Source organism: Bubalus kerabau, chromosome 15 (assembly GCF_029407905.1).
Source record: "Bubalus kerabau isolate K-KA32 ecotype Philippines breed swamp buffalo chromosome 15, PCC_UOA_SB_1v2, whole genome shotgun sequence".
NCBI classification, from domain to species: domain Eukaryota; kingdom Metazoa; phylum Chordata; class Mammalia; order Artiodactyla; family Bovidae; genus Bubalus; species Bubalus kerabau.
The window spans coordinates 26,822,928-26,850,485 of record NC_073638.1 but is presented as its reverse complement, the minus strand read 5'-3'; the positions used below and the strand labels follow the sequence as shown (position 1 = coordinate 26,850,485).

Sequence of the window (27,558 nt, the reverse complement as noted above, 5' to 3'; positions counted from 1 at the left end):
CAGTCCATCCTCATTATGGGTGCATTCCATGTTTTCAAATTCACCTGCTCGCTAAAATGCATGACTCCCCCACGGATCCTTGTGGTGCTTTCTAGGGTACTCAGACATGTGCAGAATGGTGAGAAATTGGAATTGCTTGATGCGCACATTCTCAGTGGAGGTCGCACAAGGCGACACTTTGCCTTCTTGTTTCAGTTCTCAGCCTGTAAACAAGTGTTTCTCGTGGGCTCTTTTGTGCCACCTTTTTGTACACTTTTTTGGTGTGCTTTTTTTGGCGATCTTGCAAAATGGCCCGCACATGTGGTGCTACTGTGCTGTCTGGGGTCCCGAGCGCAGAAGGCTGTGAAGTGCCTTATGGAGAAAACACGTGTTAGATAAGCTCTGATCAGGCATGAATTATAGCACCATTGGCCGTGAGTTCAATGTTAATGAATCAACAGTGATATTAAATAAGGTGTCTTTAAACAGAAATGCATTTTAAAAAAAGATGGTATGTTGATCAGTAGATGAAAATGTGACCAGAGGCTCACAAAACCTCCCCCTGTATTTCCCTTTGGGACAAAGGTTTAGCATTTGCTACTTCAGTGTTTGAGCTGATTTCATGGAACGTGAGTACTGTGGGTCATGAGAATCGGCTGTAATGGTGGCATTTATTAAAGTGAACTCTTACAGTCCATCTCAAGACCCAGTCCTTGACCTCATGGGGCTTACAGTTGGGTTGGGTTGAGAGCTCTTTCTCAGCTGTGTCACTGAGGTATTTTATTTTCTTAGGTTTTTAAAGGAGAGAAGCTGAGACTCTAAGGAACCTGAGTATTAAAGAAACTGTTTTGTGCAGAATGAGCTGTTTTCCCAGGAGGACAGGGAAGTGAGGGATGAGAGAGGCAGCAAGACCCCAGAATACTGTGCTGTTCCTCAGCGCCCCTCTCCTGGATGCCACATTCCCAGGAATGCTTCTAAACAGGGAGCGCTTGGTGCACATGTGCCTTTTGTGAACCCTCCACAGAAAGCCTGAGCTTTGTGCCCTGGGTGCTCAGAGCAGGATGGAGGGGGTCAGTGTGGATGCAGGCCAAAGGCAGTGAGAATGGGGATTAACCAGATATGGGGAACGCATGAAAATCAGAGGCTCTGGATTCCCACAGGCTGAGGATTTGGGGTCAGGTCTTCGGCTGACATCTGAGCCGCACATAAAACAGTGGCCAGTGGCTTGAGGATCTAGGTCATCGACCACTAGGTTTGCAGGATGAATGTTGGGATTATCTGAATCAGATGTGGGTGGGAGAGGTCTGGGAGAGTTCTCTTCATCCCAAGCTCCAGGCTGAGAGTAAACAGCCTTTTCCTTTCTAGTTCCATAATGATAGCGTTAATAAATTAATTCTAGCATATACCATCTTCTTGGGACCTAGAAGTTCTTTTTTCTAAAAATTTTAAATATCATCATGTTTTTTTTCATTTTTATTTTTTATTAAATGTTTAATTTTGTATTGGGGTATAGCAGGAGACCTGGGTTCAATCCCTGGGTTTTGAAGATCCCCTGGAAAAAGGAGTGGCAACCCACTCCAGTATTCTTGCCTGGAGAATTCCATGGACAGAGGAGCCTGGTGGGCTACAGTCCCTGGGCTTGCAAAGAGCCGGACACGACTGAGTGGATACGACAGCAACAGTGACAGAGCTGTTTAACGATGCTGTGATAGTTTCAGGCAAACAGCGAAGGGACTCAGCCGTACAAATGCATGTACCCATTCTCCCCCAAACTCCCTCCCATCCAGGCTGCCACATAGCACTGAGCAGAGCTCTCTGTGCTATAGGGATGCAGGAGTTTTTATAAACACGTGGAGCGTCTGTGCATGTGGGTGGCAGCAGTAAAGCCATCGCTCCTTTCTGGGCCTCGGTTTCCTTTTCCTTCAGGGGAAGCAACCTTAGATCATACCTTATCATCTTTGGTGTTCCCGTTCACCACTGCCACTATAAAAATACACCCTCAGTATCTCTATCAGGTTTTTATTAATATTAAGACTGCTTTGTGCCTGGGGCTATTCTGGGCATGGTGGGTTGCACTCCCCAGGTGTGTGTGTGCACACACATATAGGTTCTGTTCACATCCAACATACTCATTCCAGGAACACCTGGGTTTACACTAATGAAAAATTAAGGGGTGATTATTCTCTTTATTAAAGGATTCATGTTAGGATTCCCTTGCACGTTTATAATGTGATTCAATTTGCCCCATATTCAGCCACCACCTCTTGTGTGAGGGAGGCCGTCTCTGCATAAACAAGAGCATGTGTAGGCAGTACTTTGAGCATTATGGAAGGAAAGAATTAGAGATATTGAAGAGGTTTTTATTGCTGATAACAATGAATAATACTAGTGCCTGGGAACAAAGATGACTATGGATCACAATTTTTTTTTTTTAATATACCTTCAAGAGCACCTCAGTGGCAGGGGACTGGGGAAGAAGTCCCACTCCCTGCTCTCGGGTCTGACTTGGGACCAAGGGGGACCCTAGTGGGGGCCTGGGGCGGGCAGGGCCTGGGAGCCAGGAGCTCTGGCTTTGGTATCAGGAGAAATGAAGAAGATGTAGTTATTTGGCTTATCTTTCTCGATATCATTTGGGGCTTGGGATGCCTGAGCTGAGGCTAATGGGAGAGATTCTTAAGGAACAGGGGTTTTCCAGGATAGCTCAGGATTCTGGCAATGCTTAGCAGTTTACAGATAGCCTTTTCCTACTCCCCAACCCTCTCTGGAAGCCCTTTTCCCAGTATCTTGGTCTAGGAACTAATTTTGAGTGATTTTGCCCATTTCTTTGTCTCTTGTAGGAATTTGCAGAACCATCTAATAAATGAGAATCTCACCCAGAAGGTGAGCTGCACCCTCTCCCTCAAGCATCTTTCCCAGTCTGATAATTTTCATGACCAACAGGGGAAGGTAATGCATTCCAAGGTATGGAGCCAGTTTTATTAGGTAAGCAATGGAAGAGCATCCCACACTGTAGTCAGAGGAGTGATGTGGCTAGAGCTGGGCTATATAAAGATGATGCTGGTGGAGAGAGGGGGTGGACTGTGTCCATATGGACGAGGCAGGACTGTTGGAGGACTACTGTGTCATCGGGGATGAGAAGACGGTAGATGGTGTGGATGCGAGGCCCAACGAAGACACGCCTGGCAGGTACCTGGAGTGAGGGGCAGAGACAGGCCTTCAAATGCCTCAGACTATCTCTGGCCCTTTGTGTCTTCAAGAAAACATTTCCATTCCCTTCACCTGGCTCCAAAGGTAGCTGACATCTTGCTTCATTCTTGGGCATCCTCTGACCCCTGGTCTTCCAAGCTGTGCCCAAGCAAGGGTCAGACTTGCCACCATTTGATAATGACCCCATTGATATACTGAGGCCTGGAGTGGGAACTGCGAGTCTGCCCTGGCGTTTCTTGGGGCCCCTTCCTCTCTGCCACGTTACCACTTCTGCCTGGCGACAAGGGTTCTGAGGAGGACTGGACAGCTGGCTCAGAGCAGGGACACCTATCACAGGTGCTCCTGCCCCGCACTGGGCAGCGTCAAAGGAACCTTTGGTGTCATCGACCAAGTCAGCAGGGGCTTGGAGGGAGCCTGGAGCTTTATTAACTAATCTCTGGTACTTGAGTAATTTATTATGTTTAAGCTGGTGCCATCAAGTCTCTCAGCAGTGCCCGTGTGCGCTGGGAGATAAATTAAAGGCTGTCCAGAGATACTTGGTACATCTGTGTGATTGCTGGGCTGGTGAGATGGAGGTTTAAGGCTCTCTCTTGCAAATTGGAAATTAGGAATTAATAAGACAGCAGGCCAAAGAGCTGTGGTGGTGGTGGTGACTTGGCTGCCTGGCCAGGACTGGGGGAGGGAAAGCTTCTGCTGGGAGGGCGGGGAGGAGTGGGTGGAAACCAACCAGGCTCTCTCCACGTGGTGGGCAATCAAAGGGGCCTGGAGGGGCTGGGCAAGGGGGCTCTTCCTTGGCTTGCAGTGTAGGTAGCAGGGATTCTTCTGTCTCCTGAAAGAGGTTAAAGGGGTAATGAAGAGAACCCTAGTCTGGCTCAGAAGACTTACTTGTGGCCCCCCAGCCCAGCCAGTGCCTGCTGTGTGATGGCAGGCAGACCTTGTCCTCTTCTGGGCTTCTGTCTCATCAGCAAGATGAAGAGGTTGGACTCAGGGTTCATGTTTCCATTAGGCATCTGGAAAGGTTTTAATTTCTTCTCAAGTCAGAAGGAACCCCCCCCCCCAAATTTAGGCTGTAGAAATGTTATAGGGTGTGCGAGCATGTGTGCTAAGTCCCTTCAGTTGTGTCTGGCTCTGACTCTTTTTGACCCCATGGGCTGGAGCTCTCCATAGCTCATCCTGTAGCTCATCTGTCTGTAGGATTCTCCAGGCAGGAATACTGGAGTGGGTGGCCATGCCCTCCTCCAGGAGATCTTCTTGACCCAGGGATCATACTCGGGTCTCTTGTGGCTCCCGCCTTGCAGGCAGATTCTTTACTGCTGAACCACCTGTGTAGTATAAATGTATTCATCTTTATACCAAAGTCATAAAATGCAATTTTATTATGGACATTTTTGCATGTGGGGGCAGGGGCTCACAAAACCTGTCCTGCAGTCTCTGTTGGGCCGGCTGACCCCCGAGGTCCTTCCTGTCTTAATCCAAACTGTCAGCTCCTGGCTCGTGGTGTGAACTGCTTCAAGCCCACCAGCTCCTCAAGAGCAGGGCTTTGTCTTGCCAGGTCCCCCACGCAAAGGCCCACCATCTACCTAAGAGCTGGGTGTTGGTGGTGGACCCAGGAGAGAAACCTGGATTTTTGAGCTTCCCAGTGCCCCAGGCTGCTGCTTCCTCAGGGCAGAGACACATGAAATCTCTTCTCCTCTGAGTCCATTCAGGCCTGGCCCTTGGGTCCCCCGTCTTAGCTCTTGAACCCACCCCAGCCCACCCCACCCCGCCCTGCTTTCTGCTTTCTGCCCCCATGAGCTACTTTGGAAGGGTTCTGGGAAGGGCTCCATGCAGCCCCCACATGACAGCGCTGCCTCAGGGATCAGCCCTGGAGGGGCCCCAGCCCGGGGGGCCCCACGCCCACCGAACCCCTCCAGAGCCCCGGTTTGTAGTTGAGTAGCCTCACCACCAGGTGGCAGGCTTGCTCTACACACGTGCCTTGGCTGGAGCATTTGCCTGGCAATGGCGAGGGGTGTCCGAGGATGCCAGATCCGCCTGCGGCCCGCGGTGTCAAGGCCTTTGTGGGTGGCTTTAGAAGCAGGGCTGAGGCCTCTCACCTTGGCCTTGAACTCCTGCTGAGATTCTGGCTCCGAGAGGACCTTGGTCTTCTGGAAGTGCCTCCAGGCGGCTGTCAGGCATCTGACTGGAGAGCGCCCCCTAGAGTAAGGAGGGCTGAGTTGCTACCCTTTGAATGAGTGTGTGTGTGTGTAAGGATGTGTTGTCACCCTTTGAGTGTGTGTGTGTGTGTAAGGATATGTAGGTGGGACAGAAATGGACCTCTTACCTTCCCAGGCTTCCCAAAATCTTGGTCCAGGAGAGAAAGGCAACCCACCTCTTAGGCTATTCCTGCTCTGGGCAGGGCAGCCTGAGTGGTCCTCCACCACTGCCGGCCCCTCTGAGCAGCTGGTGTCGGGGTTTGCGGGATGTGGGGTGTGGTGCTCTGTCCCTCCGGAGCACTGGGCTCTCCCTGAGGGATCCTGGGAGCCAGGGGTCAGGCCACACGGAACCTGGGCCCTCTCTTTACCAGGAGGGGGAACAGGAAAGGATCCAAGCCTGGGTCAGCTGCAGACCGAGAAGAGATGAGAAGACAGGTGGAGAAGGAGCTGGCTCTGCAGCAGGAGTGAGGCCGCAGAAGTCCCAGCCCCGGCTTCCTGAAGAAAGGGCGTGGGTCCCCCCTGCCCATCGGAAGATGAGGGAGGGCCCAGCCTCACCTGGAACGGCTTTTTCCGGGGAATGGTGGGTTCTCCCCAGGAACTGGCATGCTCATGGGATTCCTGAATGGCTTCCAGAATGCCCTGCCACCAGCCAGGCCCAAGCCCCACTGCGCTGGTGACTCACACCCTTCATTCTGTGGAGCTTCCTGTCTGTCCTTCAGCCAAAAGCCCAGAAATAAGCCCTGCCTCCCTCACTGGCTGGAGCTCCCCCTCCCCCTTGTTTGGGCTGGTTCAGGGCCCGCCCCTAGCCCTTCCCTTCTCTCCTGGTCTCTGCTTCTGTTTCAGAAACAATGGGGACCTATATGGGCCAAGTTCCTCCCTCCCCACAGCATTGGATTTTGAGAGCTGATCCAATGAAGCCCTGGGTGCTGTGGCTCCTTGGTGCAGGAGGAATCAGCCGGGCCTGGGAGGGGAGTCAGGGCAGGCAGGGATGCTCCTGTGTCCCGAGGTCTCTTGCCCTTACAGTTCACAGCGTCATGTCTGAGCCAGAGTCCGACAGACACAGAGACAGGGAAAGAGAGGCAGAGAGGGAGGGCCTGGGAGGGGGGTTAACTGGACAAGCAGAGAAAGAGAGATTGGGGGATGCAGGGTAGGGTGGCAGATGGAGAAGCAGGGGAAGAGAAGACAGAGATGAAGACAGAGATGGAGAGAGGAGAGAGAGAGAAAAGAAGGGGACAGAACCATGCTTGCCAGAAAAAGGAGAAAAGATGGAAGTGAGATAAGTTGCAAACTGGGAAGGAGGAAAACAAAAAGAAAACACCCCAAAGACCGAAAAGGATAAAAACATGGACATGCACAAACATGGGTGTGAACGATTGTGTGCTTGTGGGTGGTACACACACACACAGCTTCTGGTCACTGTCCCGGCCCATCGCTGCTCCTGCCTTTGTGTCTCCATCCCCTTGACCTGCCTTGGGCTCCTGAGAAGGGTGTGGCCTCCAGGTGACCCCTCTCTGATGACCTGCCCTACCCACCCCTGAAGATGCTGCCACCGAGCATCTAGGATGCGCAGAGGGTCCAACATCTTTATGCCTCACACTTGTCGCCCAAAATTGGATCCAACCGCCTCTCTCCCTTCTTCTCTTCCTCCTAGTTTCCTTAGTAACTGACGGTTCCCCAGCGGATTCCAGACCCCGGGAGACAGACCGCTGTCACTGTCACAGAAGCTCTTTCTTTCTCGGAACTGTCCCCCCACCCTTTCCCCCACTCCACCAGATTCACAGTCTTGGGTGGGGGCGTGAGGATGCCTGGGTAGGCTCGGGGTAATTAAAACATGTACCATTTATTCCATAACAGGGAGCAGAACTTTAATTACTCACTCTGAGGGTGAGGGCGTGAGTCAGAGAGGTAGCTGCTGGGGAGGGGGGTGGTCGCGGAGGGGGCCTGGGCGCGTGTGTCTGCTTTCCTTCTTGCCTTTCCATTTGCCCAACTCCTACTGGAGAGGTGGGAGGTGGGTCTGGGGAGGCAAGGGGGTGCTAAGTGAGTGTGTGGGGGAGAAGCAGAGGGTGAAACCTGCTTGTGTTCATTAAGGCAACACAAAACTGGGAGCCGTAATAATAATTAAATTAATTATAAAAGCAATTTGCTTTTGAAAATTTGATTTGACAGCTTACTAGTGGCTGCACTGATGTAGCAGCTCCGGCTTAAAAATAGTCAGAACAAAAAAACCAACTAGAAGAACCATCAGCTAATTTTAATTAGATGCCAGGATTGGTAAACAAAATTCCGCACCACCCTTTCATTGTGGCTGACTTCGATTTAAGGAGATGTCGGGATTGATTTTGGAAAAGGCCAGGGAAGGGAAGGTGCCTTTAGGAGAGGGGATGGAGGCTCTGGGAGGTCTGAGTGAAGGCAGCTCCCTGGGGGATCTGGTCCCTTCGTCCCTACCCATCTGGGGAATATCTGCTCAAAGGGGTGCTGGCCACTCCTCGATTCAGAGAGTGACTTGCTGCATGGCCTTTGCTGAAAGCAGAGGGGACTCTGCTGTGTGTGTGTGTGTGTGTGTTGGAGGGGGGACACCAGAATTCACTGAACCGGAAGAGACAGCTAGAATGTTGGCCACACTCCTGCTTCTGCCTGGGCGTTCGGGAGAACGCCTGAGGTCTTAGGAAGCTGCTGCGTTGTCTGAAGCTGTGATTCTGGCCGGAGGAGGCTGCGGTCTCTGGGGACCTGAGTCTCCAGGCACCGCTGGGACCCCCCGCCTCCCAGGGCCTGCGCGGCCATCTTTAGTCCCGCTCTCTCCCCCACAACGTGCACACAGCCCCCTGTTTCAAGAGCGAAACTCCTGTCTCGGTGAAAGCCTCTGCCTCCTGGTGCTGTCGCTGCTGGCCCACGGCTCCTCTCCCCACGCCCTCCGCACCGCCGCCTCGTCAGGCAGGGCCTTGATCCATGCCCAGGTCCCTCCCGACATCCACACTGTTGACTGGAACAGAGGACCAGTCTTGACCTACCCTACTCTCTCTTCTAGCTTACCTGCCTTTCTCTCTCTCTCCCCTCTAAACCCAGTGTTGCCCCCACCTCCACCAGCCCGTCTGACCCTCTGCAGGCTCACCTCCTCTTATGGCCAGGGATTCCCTGGCTTTCCTTGTTCCCTTTGTTCCCTGCAGTGCGGCCACTGTGGACACCACACACCCTGGCTGCCCCCAGGTGCGGTCATCTCTATAGGGTCAGGATGACCCTATCTCAGGATGCGGTCACCTGGCTTCACTCATCAAATTTCCACTGAGGCTGGCTGACTCAGGCTCCGGGTGGGGCAGGTGGGGCCGGAGAGGGGGCAGCCTGGGGCCCCCACGCTCAGCTTAGAGTTCAGGGCACAGTAATTATATGACCTGCCCCTTGCCTTCCCTGCTGCTCTGGGTCCTGCTTTTCTAATCACTCAGTAGGCATTTCCACTTGAAAATCCCTCTGTCATTTCAAAACCAGTGTTTGAAACAAGATCCTCCATCCTCTCCTGCCCCACCACAAACACACACGCATACACACACAGATTTTTCTGTGAACAACTCGATTTCTATGTGGCTCACCACAGTTCTCCCATCACCCCGTTTTCCCTAGACCTTGGTGCCATCCTCTGTTGCTCCCTCTTCTGGTCTTCCAGGTTATAATGAATCAGCAAGTCCTCTGGCTTTTTCCTTCCAGTTCTCCTTCCCCTCTGTTCCCTGGGGTACGCCTGGGGGCCAGCCTACTCTCCTCCACCTTGAGCAGCGCCAGTGACTCATAAGTACTCTCCTCGGCACCGGGTGCTATCGCAGACCCCTTGCGGTGGAGCCCATTGGGGTGTCCCCTCTGCCCTCCTGCAGTGATCTCACCTGTGAACATCCAGGCACCTTCCCTTCACTCCTGCACCCAGCCGATACCGGATAACTCTGAGAAGATGCACAGGAAAGAGGCAGGCTGGATACACCTCCACCCCAGAAGTCATGAGCCCCAAAGCTGAGAAAAGCAGTTGGGGAGGAATTAAAGTCACAGGAGTTAGGCAATGTGGGGTCCCTGGGAAAGGGGCTGGGGATGGGTCATGGGCAGGGACCTCAAGGAGGGGAGGGTAAACGAGGGGCAAGAAGCAGTAAGGGCTTGAATGAGAGGTGGGATAGGGTCATTTTCTCTGGAGCAAAATTTGGGACTTGTGGTCTGACAAGAGTCTGACGCTGAGAAAGTGCTGGAAAGTTAGGGCTGTGATGATGACATCAGAGGAGGGCGAGGGAGGCCCCACTAACCCCAGAGCCGATTTAGAGAGGCGGGCCCTGAGAACCGAGGTGGCCGCCCCCTGGGGGGTGGTGCGGTGTGTGGTGGGGGGAAAGGTGAAGGAGAAAAGTCAGCCGTTCCGACCTCACTGATTACAGACTGTGTGACTTCAGACAATTGCCTAATCTCTCTGAGCCTCAGTTGACTCATTTGTGAAATAAAGAAGATTATAGTAGGATCTCCAAAATCCTTGTGAGGATCAAAAGGAGGAACAGGTGTGCAGCCCCTAGGTGCGTTCCTAGAACATAGTCCCTGTTTGCAGAAAACTGCATTATGACTGTTATGCAACCCCCATCTCTTCGCTACTCCTAATGGCTTTACTTGACTCTCTACTGCTTCCTAAACCACGGAGCTGGGCCTGGCAGAGCTGGAGGGATGCTAGAGATAATCTGGCCTGATGTCCTCACTGCACAGGTGGGGCCGCAACACCCAGAACGTGTAGGAGACTTGCCCAAGGCGTCTTGGAAGTTGCTTCAGAGCTCAGGCTGGACCCGGGCCTCTGGACTCCCACTCTAGAGCTTTCTCTGCCCAGGAGGCAGAGAAAAGCTTTTAGTTTTCAGTTTACGTTAATGTGTGATGAACCAATGAGACCGAGGCTAAAGTGGGAACCCTGAGTTTCAGTCCCCCCTCCAGGGCACCCAGATTGTGGGCAGCAGCTGTGATACCTCCCGGGGGTCCCCACATCCTGGCATTTTCCTGGGGCAGCTCTGCCTGAAGTGGGGGTAGGCGAGATTCATCGCAAGAGCAGCCGGAGACGCTTACAATCTTCTGGATGAAAATCCTTCATGGCCTCTGTGATGCACAAGAGAGGAGCAAGGGAAGCGCAAAGTTGCCTCACCCTTGAAAAACTTCCATATACTACGATGGAAGAAAACAGCGGCCCTGCCTAGGCTCTACCAGGAGAGACGGGCAAGGACGGTCTCACCCTGAGCCTGGTGAGTCTCTGGGTGCAGCTGGAGGGCGAATCCTAGCTCTGCTTTGCTGTGTGGCCTTGGACAAAGCACTTCCCCTCTCCGGATCCCACTTCCCTCACATGTAAAATAAGAGGACCAGAAAATCTCTAGTAGGCTATGATTCTAAGCCTTTGGAACAGTTTTTCTAGTGGGTGTCTATGATTTGATCCCTTGGGTGGTAGGTATTAGGTGCTTTCAGATAGCGGTACAGGTAACCCGGGTGGAGGGCCTGGCTTCAGGGGTTAGGTAAGGCAGGCCAGCTCGGTCTGATGGAAGGAGGCTGGGAGTCAGGAGAATTGGTCATCGGTCCCCCGTTGACTCTTGTGTGGCTGCGACTGTGATGTCTATTTCTCTTCTGTAAAATGGGAACGTTGTATTTACCTGAAATAACACTCAGAGCCAGTGAAGATGATAGTAAGGTTTTGGAAATGTTGAAAATTCTGTTTTGGTTCACAGTGACTAAAAGCCCACTGTTCCTTTGACTCCCAGGTGGAAAGGGAAGGGTGGGCAGAGACAGGCTGGCACAGGTCCCAGTCTCCCCTGTCTGGGGAGGTCATCTAGGAGCGGATCCTGCTGTGTCCGAGCCGGGACCTGTGTCTTCTCACCCGCGCAGGGTCCTGGTGGACCGGGGCTGAAGTTGGAACTGCACATGGCAGGCACCTTCCAAGATTCTCCCCCTCCCTCACTCCAGGCAGCTCCCAAAGGATGACTGATTTATCTATTTATCCACTTATCCATCTGCTTTATCCATTTCGGGGTCTCCTAGGGGTCTGAGCCGTTGAGTGAAAGTGAAAAGTGAAAGTGTTAGTCACTCAGCGACCCTATGGAATGTAGCCCGCCAGACTCCTCTGTCCATGGAATTCTCTGGGCCAGATTACTGGAGTGGGTTGCCGTTTCCTGACCCAGGGACTGAACTCTTGTCTCCTGCTTGGCAGGTGGATTCTTTACTGCTGTGCCACCTGGGAAGCCCCTGAGCTGCTGAGGACTGCGCTCAATGGCTGAGCGTCATCCCAAACACCCCAAATCTCATGGATGCTTGGAGTTGGGCAGGGCCAAGGCTACAAGGGCGGGAGAGGCTTTCAAGGCAGCAGGGAGCACCCCTTCAGGCAGGGACCTTTTTCCAGTGGGCAGGAGGCTGGAGTGGGCTGGCTGCTTGGGACTGCCTGCCTCCCCGTCCTCTCTCCCTACCCTCATTCCCCAACTCTCAGCCCTCTGCAGGTGAAGAGGTCAGGGGGCTGGAGTGGCCAGGACTGGGCCATTCATCGTCAAGGGCTACAGCCCAGGAAATCCCCTTCTCTTGGAACTGCCTGACCCTCTCCACCATCTTTAGGCAAAGAGACCCCTGGACCATGGAAGCAGTGGTCAAAAGGCTCTGCATGGATTCCTCTGCAAAGGTGTGTTTATGAGCCATCAACTAAACTGATGGCCTGAACTGGGGGAAGGGAAGAGCTCTCACCACTTGGCCCCTTGTGGTCCAGTGTCCAGGGTGATACTGAGCATCCTGGTGGGGGCGGGTGCCGAGTGGCTGAAGCTCCTTGGCGTGGTGAGGCATTCTCAGTTCGTCTGCGAAGGCGGGTAGAAGCAAAGTCATGGCCTGAAGCTGCTCAGAAGGCACTCAGAGAGCACACCAGAAAGAACTTTCAAAGACCAAAGGACCTAGGATCAAGGAAAGCTCCTCTTCTGACAGTATTTGGGAAAATGAAGCTCAGCGCATTCCTCCCCCTTTTATGTTTTGAAAGTTGCAAAAATTATGCATGCTGACGTAAGGCATTCAGACAATACACTGAGAACAGCCTGTGGAGGACGCTCCATTTCAGAACCATCCGCATCTCACTCCTGTCCCCAGAGGCAAGCACCAGGTGGGAGCCTGGTGTAGATCTTTCCTTATGCCCCACCTTTAAAAATGTATTTGGAAATAATAGCCAAATATATTTAGAACTTGCTATTTGCCAGACAGTGTGCTAAAGTTTTATATATGCATTATCTTATTTGAAATTGTGTACCCCACCAACAGGCACACAGGTTTTTAAAAAATATAGGACTGAATACTTTGGCCACCTGATGCGATGAGTCGGCTCACTGGAAAAGACCCTGATGCTAGGAAAGATTGAAGGCAGGAGGAGAAGGGGACAACAGAGGACAAGATGGTCGGATGGTATCACTGACTCAATGGACATGAGTTTGAGCAAGCTCTGGGAGATGGGGAAGGACAGGGAAGCCTGGCGTGCTGCAGTCCATGGGGTCGCAAAGAGTCGGACATGACTGATTGAACAACAGCAACAACAAATATCAAACACATTGTGCTGTAGCTTGCCTTTTTTGCTTTAAACAAAATTATTTGGCTGTATTGGGTCCTAGTTGTGGCACATGGAATCTTTGTTGCAGCTTGTGGGCTTCTCTAGTCCTGGCTTGTAGGCTCCAGATTACGTGGGCTCAGTGGTTGCTGTGCACAGGTTTAGTTCTCCTGAGGCATGTGGGATCTTAGTTCCCAAACCAGTGATTGAACCTGGGTTCCCTGCACTGGAAAGGGGATTCTTAACCACTGGACCACAAGGGAAGTCCCTGTGGCTTGCCTTTTTACTGAATGTGTTTGCATCTTTCACGGCAGTGTCTGTTTCTCCACTTGATTCCTTTCGCCAGATATATAGTATTCTACAGCATGGCTGTACTATGGGGTATTTCATTATTCCTATAGCTGTCTATATATCTATATATATGAGCTTTCATTTTTTATTATCATAAACAAGGCTGAATCAGACATCCTTAGGCATATGTCTTTGTGCGGAATGTGTAAAGGTTATTTGTGATAATGCCTTGAGTGGTGCTGCTGCTGCTGCTACTAAGTCGCTTTGGTTGTGTCCAACTCTGTGCAACCCCATAGACAGTAGCCCACCAGGGTCCTCTGTCCACAGGATTCTCTAGGCAAGAATACTGGAGTGGGTTGCCATTTCCTTCTCTTCCTTGAGTGGTAGGTGAGACCAAAAAGCATGAGCATTTCTTAGCTTATGAGATCTCTGCACATTTGCCCTGAGCTGAGATGTTGGAGCATTCTTTGGGAGTTTAGTCCTGCCTGAATTGGGAGGGCCACCCCACTCCAGTACTCTTGCCTGGAAAATCCCATGGATGGAGGAGCCTGGTGGGCTGCAGTCCATGGGGTTGCTGCGAGTTGGACATGACTGAGCAACTTCACTTTCACTTTTCACTTTGATGCATTGGAGGAGGAAATGGCAACCCACTCCAGTGTTCTTGCCTGGAGAATCCCAGGGACGGGGGAGCCTGGTGGGCTGCCGTTTCTGGGGTCGCACAGAGTCGGACACGACTGAAGCGACTTAGCAGCAGCAGCTGCAGAGATTGGCTGAGCTCTGGCCTTTTTGTCCTGCCCTTGGATTAGATGACCCACAGATGAACAGCAATGGGGTGAGAGGCAAAGGATACCCACCCCCACCACCAGACCAGTCAGTCAATGACCTGGAGGAAGAGGGACCTGGAGGAGGCACCGGGCACGCGAACCCTCAAAGCCCTGATGACTAAGGCCCAGGGAGCCAGTGGTGGCTCAGTTGCTGGCTAAGCGCATTCAGAGGGCGACCTGAAGCCAAAGGATAATCCACAATTAATTTTGTCTTTGTTTGGAATTCACAAAATGATTAGATTTTCGAAAGACACTGACCTACCCTTAGATGCTTGAATTTGATTGAGATCAAAAGAGTTTGTTTTCCTCCCTTGCGTACATTCCTGGAGTATCCCTCCTCATGCGGGGAAAAGGAGGGACCTGTGTGGGTGCTATGTGGTCGCAGGCTTATTTGTTTGTGTGTATTGCTGTATCTCTGGAGCCTGGATCAGAGCCTGACACCCACAGTGGGTGCTTGTTACATATTTATTGAATGAATACAAAAGCTCTGGAGGCAATATCAAGTAACTTGAGAGCCCAGACTTTTGACTCAGACAGACTCACAGACTAGCTGTGAGATTCTGAACAGTTCAGAGTTTGTCTTACGACTTCCCTTGTGGTCCAGTGGCTAAAACTCGGTGCTCCCAATGCAGGGGGCCCGGGTTCAATCCCTGGTCAGAACTAGACGCACACTTCAGTTTAAAAAAAAAAAAAGATCCTACATGCCACAAGAAAGATCCCAAGTTCCATAGCTAAGACCCAGAGCAGCCAAATGAATACATAAATATTAAAGGACTTCAGTCATCTCATCTCTAAAATGGGAGTCATAATGCTTCCTAACAGTACGTGAATGTATGCATGCTCAGTGTCTGACTCTTTGTGACCCCATGGACTGCAGCCTGCCAGGCTCCTCTGTCCATGGGGATTCTCCAGGCAAGAATAATGGAGTGGGTTGCCATTTCCTCCTCCAAGGGATCTTCCCCACCCAGGGATTGAACCCACATCTCCCACATCTCCTGCACTGCAGATGGGTTCTTTACTGCTGAACCACTGGGGAAGCCCCTCTCCCTAGAAGTACCAACCTCACAGGATTGATGCGAGGACGATATAATAAAATCATTAACAATATCTGTTATTTTAATGACAACAAACAGCCCAACTTCCCAAGAGTTTCTCCTTCTCTCCCCTTTGATCTCTCCCAGCTCATCTCATTTCTCAAACACTGTAGCTGTCCTAGAATGTCCCCCACATCATGCTTTTTCTCTCTCTTGGGGACCAAGGTCAGGGTGTGGTACCCTCTAGACCAGTGGGGCTCTGAAGCCGTGGGGCAAGGTGGCGGGTGAAGGAGCATGGCCACCGTCCCTGTCTTTTCTCTGCAGAGCATCCCTTGTTCCTCTGCCCCCATGTCCTGTGCCTCCTGTCCTGCCCTTTCTGTGCCCCCTTTGCTCTGATTTCAGATGGCCTGGTGCCTTGACTCTTCATATGTATGTCCTAATCACTGGGTGCTGGAGGCCCCAGATGGCACTCATGAGTCCCGAGAATCTGTGAGCAGGATGGGATGATTCCTCCCAACTCATTCTAGAAACAGAGAAGAGAGTCACCATGACTGAGCACCTGCTGTGTGCCAGGTGCTGGATCAGGAACCTTCACTCTTGGCTGCCCCCTGATGCATGATCTGAGGTGTAAGCACAGGGAGGAAACACAAGGCTGCCTGGCTGGGAGGGGTGTGGTCAGAGCCCAGGTGTGCAGCTGGGGCAGGGTGTTAGCGGGTGTTCCAGAGTGAAGAGGTGTGCTCCCTACAGCTGTTCTTGTCCGATACCTCCTCTCTCAGCCCCAGCCGTCTCTCTCTGGCAGCCCCTTGTTCCAGGCTTACACCAGAGAGGTTGAAATCTTATACAGTTACCCAAATCATGGCTCCTAAATGGCCTCTGATTACAGCACTAAAGCCCCTTTCTGCAATGCAGCCCGAGCTCTGCTGAACAGAGCTGCGACCACTTTGTGCGGGATTTTTTTTTTTTTTTTTCCTTTGCAAGCGAAGGAGATGGCTTATCCGCATGTAAAGTAGGTCAGAACCTTAGCAAAGATCTTTTCAAACACTTGGCTTTTTTGAAGTTCTGTTACGAAACTCCTTTTGTTTCTCCTGCCTTTACCTCTTCCCTCCCACCCCTCTCCTTTTTACAAAGGCTCAACGACATCAAATGGCTCAAGCGACAGCGACAGTGAGGACGGCCCACAATCAGTTCAATTATAAATGATGACGGGCTCACCCAGCTGGGGCCAGGACGCCCGCTGCAACAGCCAGGCTGCCTCTTCCAGACCAGGGCCTTCCAGTCCCAAGCCACCTTTACAGTGTCATGGGAACCTGGCTGGTCTGCCTGAAAAGTGTGTGTTTTGCCCTGGGTTCCACCTGCCCAGATCGGGGTGGGCAGACAGGGATCTTACAGTACCTCAGAGCTACAGGGTTGTCTGTGATTCTCACTGTTAGTCTAAACTTGCAAATGGGCTTCCCTCGTGGTTCAGATGATAAAGCATCTGCCTGTTTTTCCCTGTCCTCCTTCTCCTGGCAATGCAGGAGACCCAGGTTTGATTCCTAGGTTGGGAAGATCCCTTGGAGGAGGAAATGGCAACCCACTCCAGTGTTCTTGCCTGGAGAATCCCATGGACAGAGGAGCCTGGCAGGCTACAGTCCATGGGGTCACAAAGAGTCGGACACGACTGAAGTGACTCAGCATGCAAACTTGCAAAAGGCCTTTGCTCCAGCGGGAAATCAACTTGGCTGGAACGGTTTGGTGCTTTGCCTAACAGCCTGCGACAGGGGCATCGGTTTTCATCCTTTTGTTTTCGTTTCTTCAGCCTCCCCTGCCCCACCCTCTCAACTATAGGTAGAAAGCAGCAAAAGTTGTGTGAGCACCAAGGATGCTTTTCAGTAGGATGGTATTTACAAAGGTGGCCACACCTGAGACCCTCACCTCACTCGTGATGAGCAGGTAGGAGGAGGAGCACTTGTAACAGGGAAGGGTACTCTGTCTCAGCAGCTTGGTGAGGTGACTGCAGACACTAAATTCTGCAGAGCCCGATGGTGACAGCGGGGAATGGAATCCATCCTCTGTCTATGGAGATCTTTTTCTTAAACTTCAATGACTGGAGAAGGAAACCAGGGTGTGTGTGTGTGTGTGTGTGTGTGTGTGTGTATGTGTATGTGTGTGGTGTCCTCACCAAAGTAGAGGCTAGAGATCATGGTGACTTTACTCTGGGGCCATGGTGATCAGGGCATTTGCCACCCAGAAGCATCTCCTTTTGTCCATATCCTGCCCACTCTGAACCTGGCAGAAATCCCCACTCTGTTCTTCCCTGCCCTCCTTCTCCTGGTAGGCTCAGTCTGAGTCCAAAGGACAACTAATTTTCCAAGAGGGTGGGAATCTTCAGAGGTATTGGAAGAAGCATTGCTGCAGGCACTTCCGGGGAAGTGGGAGAAGCCAACAGCATAGGGATGTTTCCTTCCTTCAGTGAATAGTTATTGAGGACCTACCATCTGCCAAGATGCTTCTAGGTGCTTAGGATACAATAGAAAACAAAACAGTCAAAACTTGCCTTCATGGAATGTGCACTCCTGTGAAGGATCCTGGCAATGAACTAGATGAATTAGTACTGCAATTAAAGTGGAAGTATTAGTCACTCATTCATGTCCGATGATTCTTTGTGACCCCCATGGACTGTAGCCCACCAGGCTCCTCTGTCCATGGGATTCTCCAGGCAAGAATACTGGAGTGGGTTGCTATTCCTTTCTCCAGGGGATCTTCCCAACCCAGGAATCAAACCTGGGTCTCCTGCATTGCAGGCAGATTCTGTACCATCTGAGCCACCAGGGAAGATGATGATAAAAGGTATTGTTGTTCAGTTGCCCAGCCATATCTAACTCTTCACAGCCCCATGGACTGCAGCATGCCAGGCTTCTCTGGCCTTCACCATCTCCCGAAGTTCGCCCAAGTTCATGTCCATTGCATTTATGATGTTATCCAGCCATCTCATCCTGATGCCCTCTTCTCCTTCTGCCCTCAATCTTTCCCAGCATCAGATGACTGAAATACTGGAGTTTCAGCTTCAGATAAAAGGTGAGATGAAGTGAAACTGGGAAAAAGAGTGGGGAGTGTTGGGGTGGCTGGATATTTAGAGAGAGGTACTAAGAAGACTCACTGAGAAAGTAATGTTGAAATTCAGGCCTGAGAGAGTGAAATGTGAACACATCTAAGGAAAATGTTTTGTAGGACTTCCCTAGTGGCCCAGTGATTGAGATTCTGCTCCCAATGCAGGGGGCCTGGGTTCAATCCTGATCAAGGAACTTGATCCCACATGCTGCAGCTAAGACCCTGCAAAGCCAAATAATTTTTTAAAAAGCCCTTGACTGAAGAAAGAAAGAAAATGTTCTGGGCAGAGGAAACAGCAAGTACAAAGGCCCTGAGGCCCAAAGGGCATCTTATGTGTTTGGAGAGTGAGAAGGAGATGCTGTGAACTCCGTCAGAGCAGGTAAGAGGCAACGCTCAGGGGGAGTTCAGAAAGGTTATGGGTCGGAGGGGTGAGATTACTCAGGGTGTTTATGCAGGAGCTTTAGCTTTTACCCTGAGGGAGTTGGGCAACTCAGGAAGCTCTGAGGAGAGGGCTGTCCGGAGCTGACTTGTCCTTTCAATAGCGAGTGCTTGTCCTGTCTTGCCAGGGCTATTCTGGGGACCTTCCCCTCCCCAGCCTTCCAGTTTACTGCTCTCTGCTCATGAGCTGGAAGGGGCTTGGCCAGACTGGAGGGAAAGCTGAGACCCTTTTTGCTCCAGAGGAAGGCAAGGAGAGAGGAACGGTGTGGATCAGACATGGGGACTCTGCCCGCTGGGTACTCCTGGGGCTTTTGGAGTGACCAGAGTGTTTGCTGTTCTAAGGTCCATTTGGTGTTCTAAGGATTCTGGGAGTTTGGGGGCTGGGACGGCTTCAGGCTGGGAGCCTTCTCTCCAAGAGGTCTAGGCACACATCTCTGTGTGCGCATCTCTTCTATTTTCCCACTCTTCGGGGCATCCGGCTTCCACCCTTCCCATGGGCTCTCTAATGACTGTGAGATGAGGTACTGCACACAGCAGAGAAGCCAGCAGTGTGGGCAGGTCTGAAGATGCTGGATTTCTCGCCTCTCCCGCCTGCTCCCCCTCTTGCTGCCACTTCCCCCCTCCCCTCTTCTCACCCCTTTGCAGAAGAAAACGACAATGCGTGTGTGAAGATTGCTTCCTGGCTGGAGACGCTCTGGTCTCCTCCCTTCCCAACTCAGAAGCAACAGCCTTCCTTTCCCCATCCTGCTTTGGGTGTCTCAGCATCTCCATCCCTCCTTGTCTCTTGTCCTCCTGCCCTTTGTGCACAGGCAGGATTCCCTGGGCTGCTTGGGGACAGGGTGCAGTGGGATGTATGATCCAAGATGCAGCTCTTGAGTGGGGATGCTGTGGAAACCATCCCAGTGCATCCGATTTCCTTGAGTTACTCTGATATAAGGATCCTGGGCTTGTAGGCAAGAATAAAGGTTGTCTGCATTTCAGAACCCCAAAGCCAATGAAATGGAAGATGTCAACTTACATTTACACACATGGCTGAGTTGTTCCTCCGTATAGGTAGGAGAAAAGGTGAACAGCTCTAGGTTTCCTGTTGGTCCTTCCAGCATCTTTCTCTCCCAGGGATCTCCTGTTGCAGTCCCTCAGATACAGGGTTCCCCCCACTCCTCTCAGAAGGAGGCCAGCCACCACGGAAGGGTGGACTGAGCAGCTTCCTTCCAGGGCAGGGTGGGGTTTGTTTGCCTGTGTGAATTGCCTCTTCTTTTTGAGAGAGAGCAAGAAGAAGAGAGAAAATGAAACACTTTTGCCACCTCCTCATTAGCTCCAAGTCCCAGGTGAACTGGGAGCTCACAGCTCCTTTTGTGTGGCTGGTGGCCTGTAGCGTCTCCATGGTGATGCCTTGAGGCTTCTCAGAGCTGGGGACCAGCCTCCCTCAGCAGCGCTCCCCGAGATGCTAGTATCAGAGATGGGTGGGGAGAGGGACCCCGTGGGATCAAAGGAGGTCTGGATGGGGTTGGCCTGGACATTGGGTATGTGTATTCTTGACCCTTAGCTTCTTTTAAGACCAGCAGCAGCTTTGAAACCTGGGATCCAATCAAGGAACACACGTGAATTGTCACATTCAAGATCTCCTAGAATCTGGTTTCATGCTCCCCATGTAGGTTCATCCCCTATGACTCCTCTACACAGAATTGGTACATGAGCCTGGTCTGGTCTCCTCATTCCCCATTCCCCCCTGAAAAACTAGTATTTATTCCCACCTCTGAGCATTTTCTCCTGCTGTGCCTCTTGTCCTGGACCTTTGTGTTGGTAATTTTCTGACTTGGTTCCAGAGTCACCTTCTCTGGGAAGCCTTCCCTGATACAAACCTCAACCCCCAGGGCTCTCCCTTTCTTCTGAATCCAGACACCCACTGCCTCTCTGGGTCTAGCTTGCTCTTAGGAACACATTATGGCTTGTGTAGTTAATCACTTTGCATGTGAGGGGCAAGGAGGGTGGTGGGAGAGGAAAGGGTCCAGCCTCTGACAGTCCTGGGCTTGAATCCTTCCTCTGCCACTTGCTGATTTTCTTCCATTGGACGAATGCCACTTCCTAGCTGTCTCATAGGGCTGCTAAGCAACCTGTGAGCCTCGGTTTCTTCACCTGCAAACTGGGGATGCTTGTAACTCCTTATAAACTTGTGAGGATGAAGTGAGTTAAATGAAGTGCTGGTATAAAGAGTAGTAGGCGTGGCCGCTCCCTGCTGCCTCTCTCCCACCACTAGTTTAGATACTGCTGTTTGCTACCCAGTTCAGTTCAGTTCAGTAGCTCAGTCATGTCCAACTCCTTTCAACCCCATGGGCTGCAGCACGCCAGGCTTCCCTGTCCATCACCAACTCCCAGAGTTCACTCAAACTCATGGTCACTGAGTCGGTGATGCCATCCAACCATCTCATCCTTTGTTGTCTCCTTCTTCGCTTCCCAGCAGCCTGTATTTTTTCCCCAGCAGTGCTTTGCACACACATATAATTAATCACTGGTTTCTTGTACTGATTCACTTGATTTTTCTCTTGGGGAGTTTGCAGGCAATGGGCTTGGTCTGATATGTCCATCACTGTCTCCCTGTGCTTAGCATGGAATCTGGACAGTGTGGTGCTCCAGAAACATCTGCTGACTGACCATCTGCACACAGATCACAGCCCCTCCATCTGAGACTGTTGGTTTCTAGACTGCAGTCACTCTTTCACTTCTTTGAATCTCCATTCAGTCTTGTACATAGTAGGTGCCCAATAAGTGACTCATTAGAGAACGATCCTTCCCTTGAGTTGATTTCTTATTTTATATTAGAATATAGTTGATGTGCAATGTTGTGTTAGTTTCAAGTGTATAGCAATGTCAATATTCTGTAGTAACCTGTTGGTCCTTGGTTTCGCATCATGCCATGCAAGAATGAGGGAGTGCAGAGCTACACTCGGGTGATTTCTAGGGACTGAAGAGGGACCCTCTTTTGCAGAGTGGCTTAGGGGAAGTCTCCAGTTTGGGAGGAAGGGTGACTAAACAAGTCCTTTGGTGCTCCTCCTAGTCGTGGAATTGATGGTCCCCAAAAGCAGGAAGGACTTTATTCCAGAATACACCAGTCAGCCCCAGAGGGACCACATCCTTGGTGCCAGGTGGAGGAGAGGGAGCTTTGTTCTTCAGGAGAGCTGGGTGAACCTGATGATTGGCTGGAGTTGATTCCCATGAGCACTGCTAAAGTTGGGACAAACTGGATTTTAAGTTAAGTGGAAATATTTTTATTCGAGCTAATGTACATTGGATCTGGTAAACAGACAGAGCATATTACTGCACGCTCTGGAAATGTGCAGTCCGATCAGCAAGCAGATTAGTTTTAAGTGAAAAGACACTGGCAGACGCTTAAATTCATTGACTTGTTGAGAACGTCTAGATTTGGATACAAATGCACTGGAACGCTAGATCAGTTTGGTGTCTCAGCCCATCCGCACGGAGAAGCTATTGATTTTAGTTGATATGCATTGATTCCCAGAAAACAGGACGGCTTTTGAAAATGAACTTCCAGTAATTTCAGGGAGAAGCTGGCGCGTTCGTCTCCACGCGAGGCTGACTTGTTTTGTTAAACGTGTCTCTACGCCTCGAAGGAACGGAGCAGCAGACAAATATCTTCGTATGAATTAAAATGCATTGATTCTTGGAGGGAAATGATGGTCTCTGTTAAAAGCTTTTTGGAGATGTTAGCATGCAAGACTTTGAATAAAGCCTTTGTTCGGCGCCCTTTACTCTCTGCCTTCTGCTCTCCCCAAGCGGTGGCAGTTTGCTGAGCCCATCTGAAGTTGGAGGTGGTGGTGGGCGGGTGGGACGGGGAGTGGAGGAGGGGACCGGTTGCCCTGCCAATCCCTTGCATGGAGTGGGAGAGTAAAACTGCTCCTCTCCAGGGAAGAGAACACTGAAAGGGTTCGATGTGGTTGCTTTCAAAACCAGAGACAGATAAGATCAGGTGTCCAGGTAGGGGCAGAGAGAAAGGAAAACAAAGTTTCCATTGATAAAGAAAATAGCAATGGGAAGGAGGGGCCCTGGGGTCCAGTGTGAGGTGCAGAAACGAGGGGGAATGTGTGCCGTTTGGGTCTCTTGGTCAATGGCCTCTCTGTGCTGAAGGAATATGACTCGATGATAATGGTTGAAATGGTGCAGGAGTGAGTTATCTCACTTTCTTACCTTGTGAATGAGTTGGACGTAAACCGGAGGCATAATTTAGGCATTTCTCACCCTCATTAATGAATAGCTCCCATGGGGTATGTAGATAGCACGGATTGAAAAGTGATTCCAGGAGCCAGGAAGGAAGCAATTGGCCTGGAACTTATTTTTCATGTGTTGAGACTCCCTGGATCTTTCTAGATCAAAGCCTCTTAGGTCCACTTGGAGGGTTGATCATGAAGGTCACTCCTTGTTAGTCACTCCTACCTTCTCAGCCCTCAGATACACCCTGGGTGGGCGATTGAATCCATTTGGCGAGGGGGAGGGTGTTTGTTGGCAGTGGGGGAGAGGATGCTGACCAGTTGCCTGGGTAACTCTGCCCCTGGCAACTAAACCTCCTCCACCAGCGACAGGAAGGAAGGCTGCCGGGACTTAGAGGAGGGTCGCTTGTGAAGTCTCTTCTCTTCACCTGGGGCTGCAGCTCTTCCAAGTCCAGGGTGGTGGTCTGCATCCACTTAACCCAGACAGCAATTCTCTGTCACTCCCTTCTGCTCCTCTCCGCACTGCTTTAGAGAGGCGATTGCCTAGCCTTGGAGGCATAGGATCAAAGCACTGGGAAGGATTTAATGAATCCTTCCATCCGGCCCCACCCTGATGCTTCCTCATTTGCCTCTACAGTGATCTATGCCAAATGTAGTTGCAAGTTGAATAACTCATGGACTGTTTGCATCTCCCAGGAGTCTTTTGCCATTAGATAGTTCTAGTCAAGTCAGAGTGCCACTGCCCCTTGCCTGCCGGCACCAACCCCAAGCCTAAATGAGCCTCAGCCCTGTGGCCCCAGTCCCGTCCTCTGGGTCAGCACAGAAATAGTCTCATTCTTCTCCTCCGTGACTGTCTTTAGACATTTGAAGACAGGATGTCTACACTCCCTGAGGCTTCCCTTCTCCAGGCAAAACACCTTAGGTTCTTTAGCCATTTTTCATATACCATGGTTTCCTCCTTTATGTGAAGACCGGCTACATACTTTGCCTGGGTCTCCAGTGCAAAGTAAAAATGTGGGGCCCTTTGTTCAAGAATGACTAAGAATTTCAAGATGGTGACAGCAGGCAGGGTTAAAACAAGCTTAGGGTTATATCCCCATGAAGCCAGCCCGAAACATATGGTATCTCTTTTTCCAGATATCAGTCTGCAGTGTCCTTCTAAGTGATGTTCTAGGACTAGACTCTTCAGAGCAGAAGCATAGTGACTACCACTTTTTTTCTAGATGTATCCTCCAGTGTTGTTGAAGCAATTGATTGATCACATTAGCTTTATTGGCAGTCAGAGCATACAGATGAGTCATACTCAGCACAATGCCCACTCTAATCTCTAGGTTTGAATCCTACCTGTAGCGGCTGAGCCATCTCCTTCCCACTCGTGGGCAGTAGCAAGAATCCACAGTGATGAATTTTGCTTTGCTCACACAGGATCCTTCCCAGTTGAGTTGAGTTCAGTTCAGTTGATCAGTCATGTCTGACTATTTTGTGACCCCATGGACTGCAGCATGCCAGGCCTCCCTGTCCATCACCAACTCCTGGAGTTTACTCAAACTCATGTTCATTGAGTCGGTGATGCCATCCAGCCATCTCATCCTCTGCTGTCCCCTTCTTCTCCCGCCTTCAATCTTTCCCAGCATTGGGGTCTTTACAAATGAGTCAGTTCTTTGCATCAGGTGGCCAAAGGATTGGAGTTTTAGCTTCAGCATCAGTCCTTCCAATGAATATTCAGGACTGATTTCCATTAGGATGGTCTGGTTGCATCTCCTTGCTGTCTAAGGGACTCTCAAGAGTCTTCTCCAACACCACACTTCAAAAGCATCAATTCTTCGGTCGGTGCTCAGCTTTCTTTAAAGTCCAACTCTCACATCCATACCTGACTACTGGAAAAACCATAGCTTTGACTAGACGAACCTTTGTTGGCAAATCTAGGTTGGTCATAACTTTTCTTCCAAGGAGAAAGCGTCTTTCAATTTCATGGCTGCAGTCACCATCTGCCCTGATTTTGGAGCCCCCCAAAATAAAGTCTGTCACTATTTCTACTGTTTTCCCATCTATTTGCCATGAAGTGATGGGACCAGATGACATGATCTTCATTTTCTGAATGTTGAGTTTTAAGCCAACTTTTTCACTCTCCTCTTTGACTTTCATCAAGAGGCTCTTTAGTTCTTCTTTGCTTTCTGCCTAAGGGTGTGTCATTTGCATATCTGAGGTTATTGATATTTCTCCCCGCAATCTTGATTCCAGCTTGTGCTTCATTCAGCCCAGCATTTCTCAGTATGTACTCTGCATATAAGTTAAATAAGGATCTTTCCCTGTGCTTGAGTATGGGCATTGTCCTTTATGCAGTATATTTATTTACTGGTTCAATCCACAAGGGAATATTTACTGAGGGCCTGCTATATGCTTAGTACGGTGATAGGAGTCAGAATACAATATTTTACACACTATATACTTTTTAAGAATTGAAGTATAGTTGATTTACAATGTTTTAGGTGTATAGCAAAATGATTTGGTTAAACATGTCTATATCCCTATTCTTTTTCAGGCAGGATACAGTATTGGCTAAAATTTTACCCTGGGCTTAAAAGAGTTTTAATTTAGAGGAGAAAATATATTTAAATAATAATTACATGAAAGTGTATTGTTTTTTTTTTCAATAGAGATGTATACAGGCATGGAAAAGATGGCAAATTACTCTACCTGGAAAGTTACGAAAGGCTTCAAAGATGAGGGAGTTTTTGAGATGACTCTGAAAGGATGACTAGAAGTTTGACACATGGGAGGGGGAAGACGGGAAGCCCAGTTTCTGATAGCCTGGCTTCCTCCCCTGTGAATTCCCAATTCATTTCTTCTGGCCGTTCTTCTGGGGCAACACTGAGGAGTTTGGCCCCAGGGGCACCCCACAGATTTCCACAGCCTATTTCATCTCCAGAGACTTTCAATCAGACCCTGCCTCCTTGATGAGAAGACACTGCTGAAGTTTTTGCTGCAGTTTTAATTTCTTGACATCATCTAAGTGCGTTGGAAAAAATGAGATCTAATAATGAATGATTACAACTCTCAAGTTAAGTCTAGTTGGTTGACTAATCAATTTGGTTAAGTGAAAATCCATAGCAAATGAGTCGACCGTGGTATGACATTTCTCCATCCAATTTAAATTAAAATCACCAACCATAATAATTTCACAATTACTCAGGGAGGGCACACTGGAGACTTGACCCCCAGAGCAGAGAAACTGCAAATGCCGCAAAGAGTGGGCTGAGAGTGGGGCGATGATGGAGTTGCTTGAGATGAACTCTGCCTGAACTGCTCAGCCTCGTCAGCATCGGGGGTGGGGTGGGGGTGTCTGCAAGCGCTGCTGATCAGCAGTTCCATATTCTTGGGTGCAGCCCTGCTTCTCTCCCCTGGGGAGGCAGGAGTTTCTATCCTTTGGTCAAAAAGCGCATGAGGGCTCCTCCAACAGGAGAGCAGGGTCTTTATCCAGAGAAGAGGGTGGGGGAAGAGGTGGATGTTACTCTTTCTATTTCAAATTCTCCCAAATTTGGACGATTAATTCTTGGGCAGTGGATGCCACATCTGTTTATCTTGAATTGAGTACCAAGTGCATGTTGCTGCTGCTGCTAAGTCACCTCAGTCGTGTCCGACTCTTAGCGACCCCATGGACTGCAGCCCAAGGTTGATCATGTCAGAGCAAAGGAAAGAGTTACATTTGATCTGGTTTCACAAATGTTTCTTTTTTTTTAAAATTTTATTTTATTTTTAAACTTTACATAATTGTATTAGTTTTACCAAATATCAAAATGAATCCGCCACAGGTATACATGTGTTCCCCATCCTAAACCCTCCTCCCTCCTCCCTCCCCATTCCATCCCTCTGGGTCGTCCCAGTGCACCAGCCCCAAGCATCCAGTATTGTGCATCGAACCTGGACTGGCAACTCGTTTCATACATGATATTTTACATGTTTCAATGCCATTCTCCCAAATCTTCCCACCCTCTCCCTCTCTCACAGAGTCCATAAGACTGTTCTATACATCAGTGTCTCTTTTGCTGTCTCGTACTCTTTTGCTGTCTGGGTTATTGTTACCATCTTTCTAAATTCCATATATATGCGTTAGTATACTGTATTGGTGTTTTTCTTTCTGGCTTACTTCACTCTGTATAATAGGCTCCAGTTTCATCCACCTCATTAGAACTGATTCAAATGTATTCTTTTAAATGGCTGAGTAATACTCCATTGTGTATATGTACCACAGCTTTCTTATCCATTCATCTGCTGATGGACATCTAGGTTGCTTCCATGTCCTGGCTATTATAAACAGTGCTGCGATGAACATTGGGGTACACGTGTCTCTTTCCCTTCTGGTTTCCTCAGTGTGTATGCCCAGCAGTGGGATTGCTGGATCATAAGGCAGTTCTATTTCCAGTTTTTTAAGGAATCTCCACACTGTTCTCCATAGTGGCATTCCCACTAGTTTGCATTCCCACCAACAGTGTAAGAGGGTTCCCTTTTCTCCACACCCTCTCCAGCATTTATTACTTGTAGACTTTTGGATGGCAGCCATTCTGACTGGTGTGAAATGGTACCTCATAGTGGTTTTGATTTGCATTTCTCTGATAATGAGTGATGTTGAGCATCTTTTCATGTGTTTGTTAGCCATCTGTATGTCTTCTTTGGAGAAATGTCTATTTAGTTCTTTGGCCCATTTTTTGATTGGGTCATTTATTTTTCTGGAGT

At 50.1% G+C, this 27,558-nt stretch overlaps 1 long non-coding RNA gene and 1 other non-coding gene across 2 annotated transcripts in view; both read left to right on the top strand.

Moving 5' to 3' along the window:
* LOC129628707 (uncharacterized) overlaps positions 1-27,558 on the top strand; it is a 104,917-nt gene that overhangs the window by 50,484 nt on the left and 26,875 nt on the right. The window contains exon 2 of the long non-coding RNA XR_008702873.1: positions 2,817-2,961. This is a non-coding gene — a long non-coding RNA (uncharacterized LOC129628707). The remainder of the gene's footprint in view (positions 1-2,816; positions 2,962-27,558) is intronic.
* On the top strand, positions 5,650-5,737 carry LOC129629407 (Z6 small nucleolar RNA). The gene has a single exon (XR_008703233.1). It is a non-coding gene; the product is annotated as a Z6 small nucleolar RNA (small nucleolar RNA).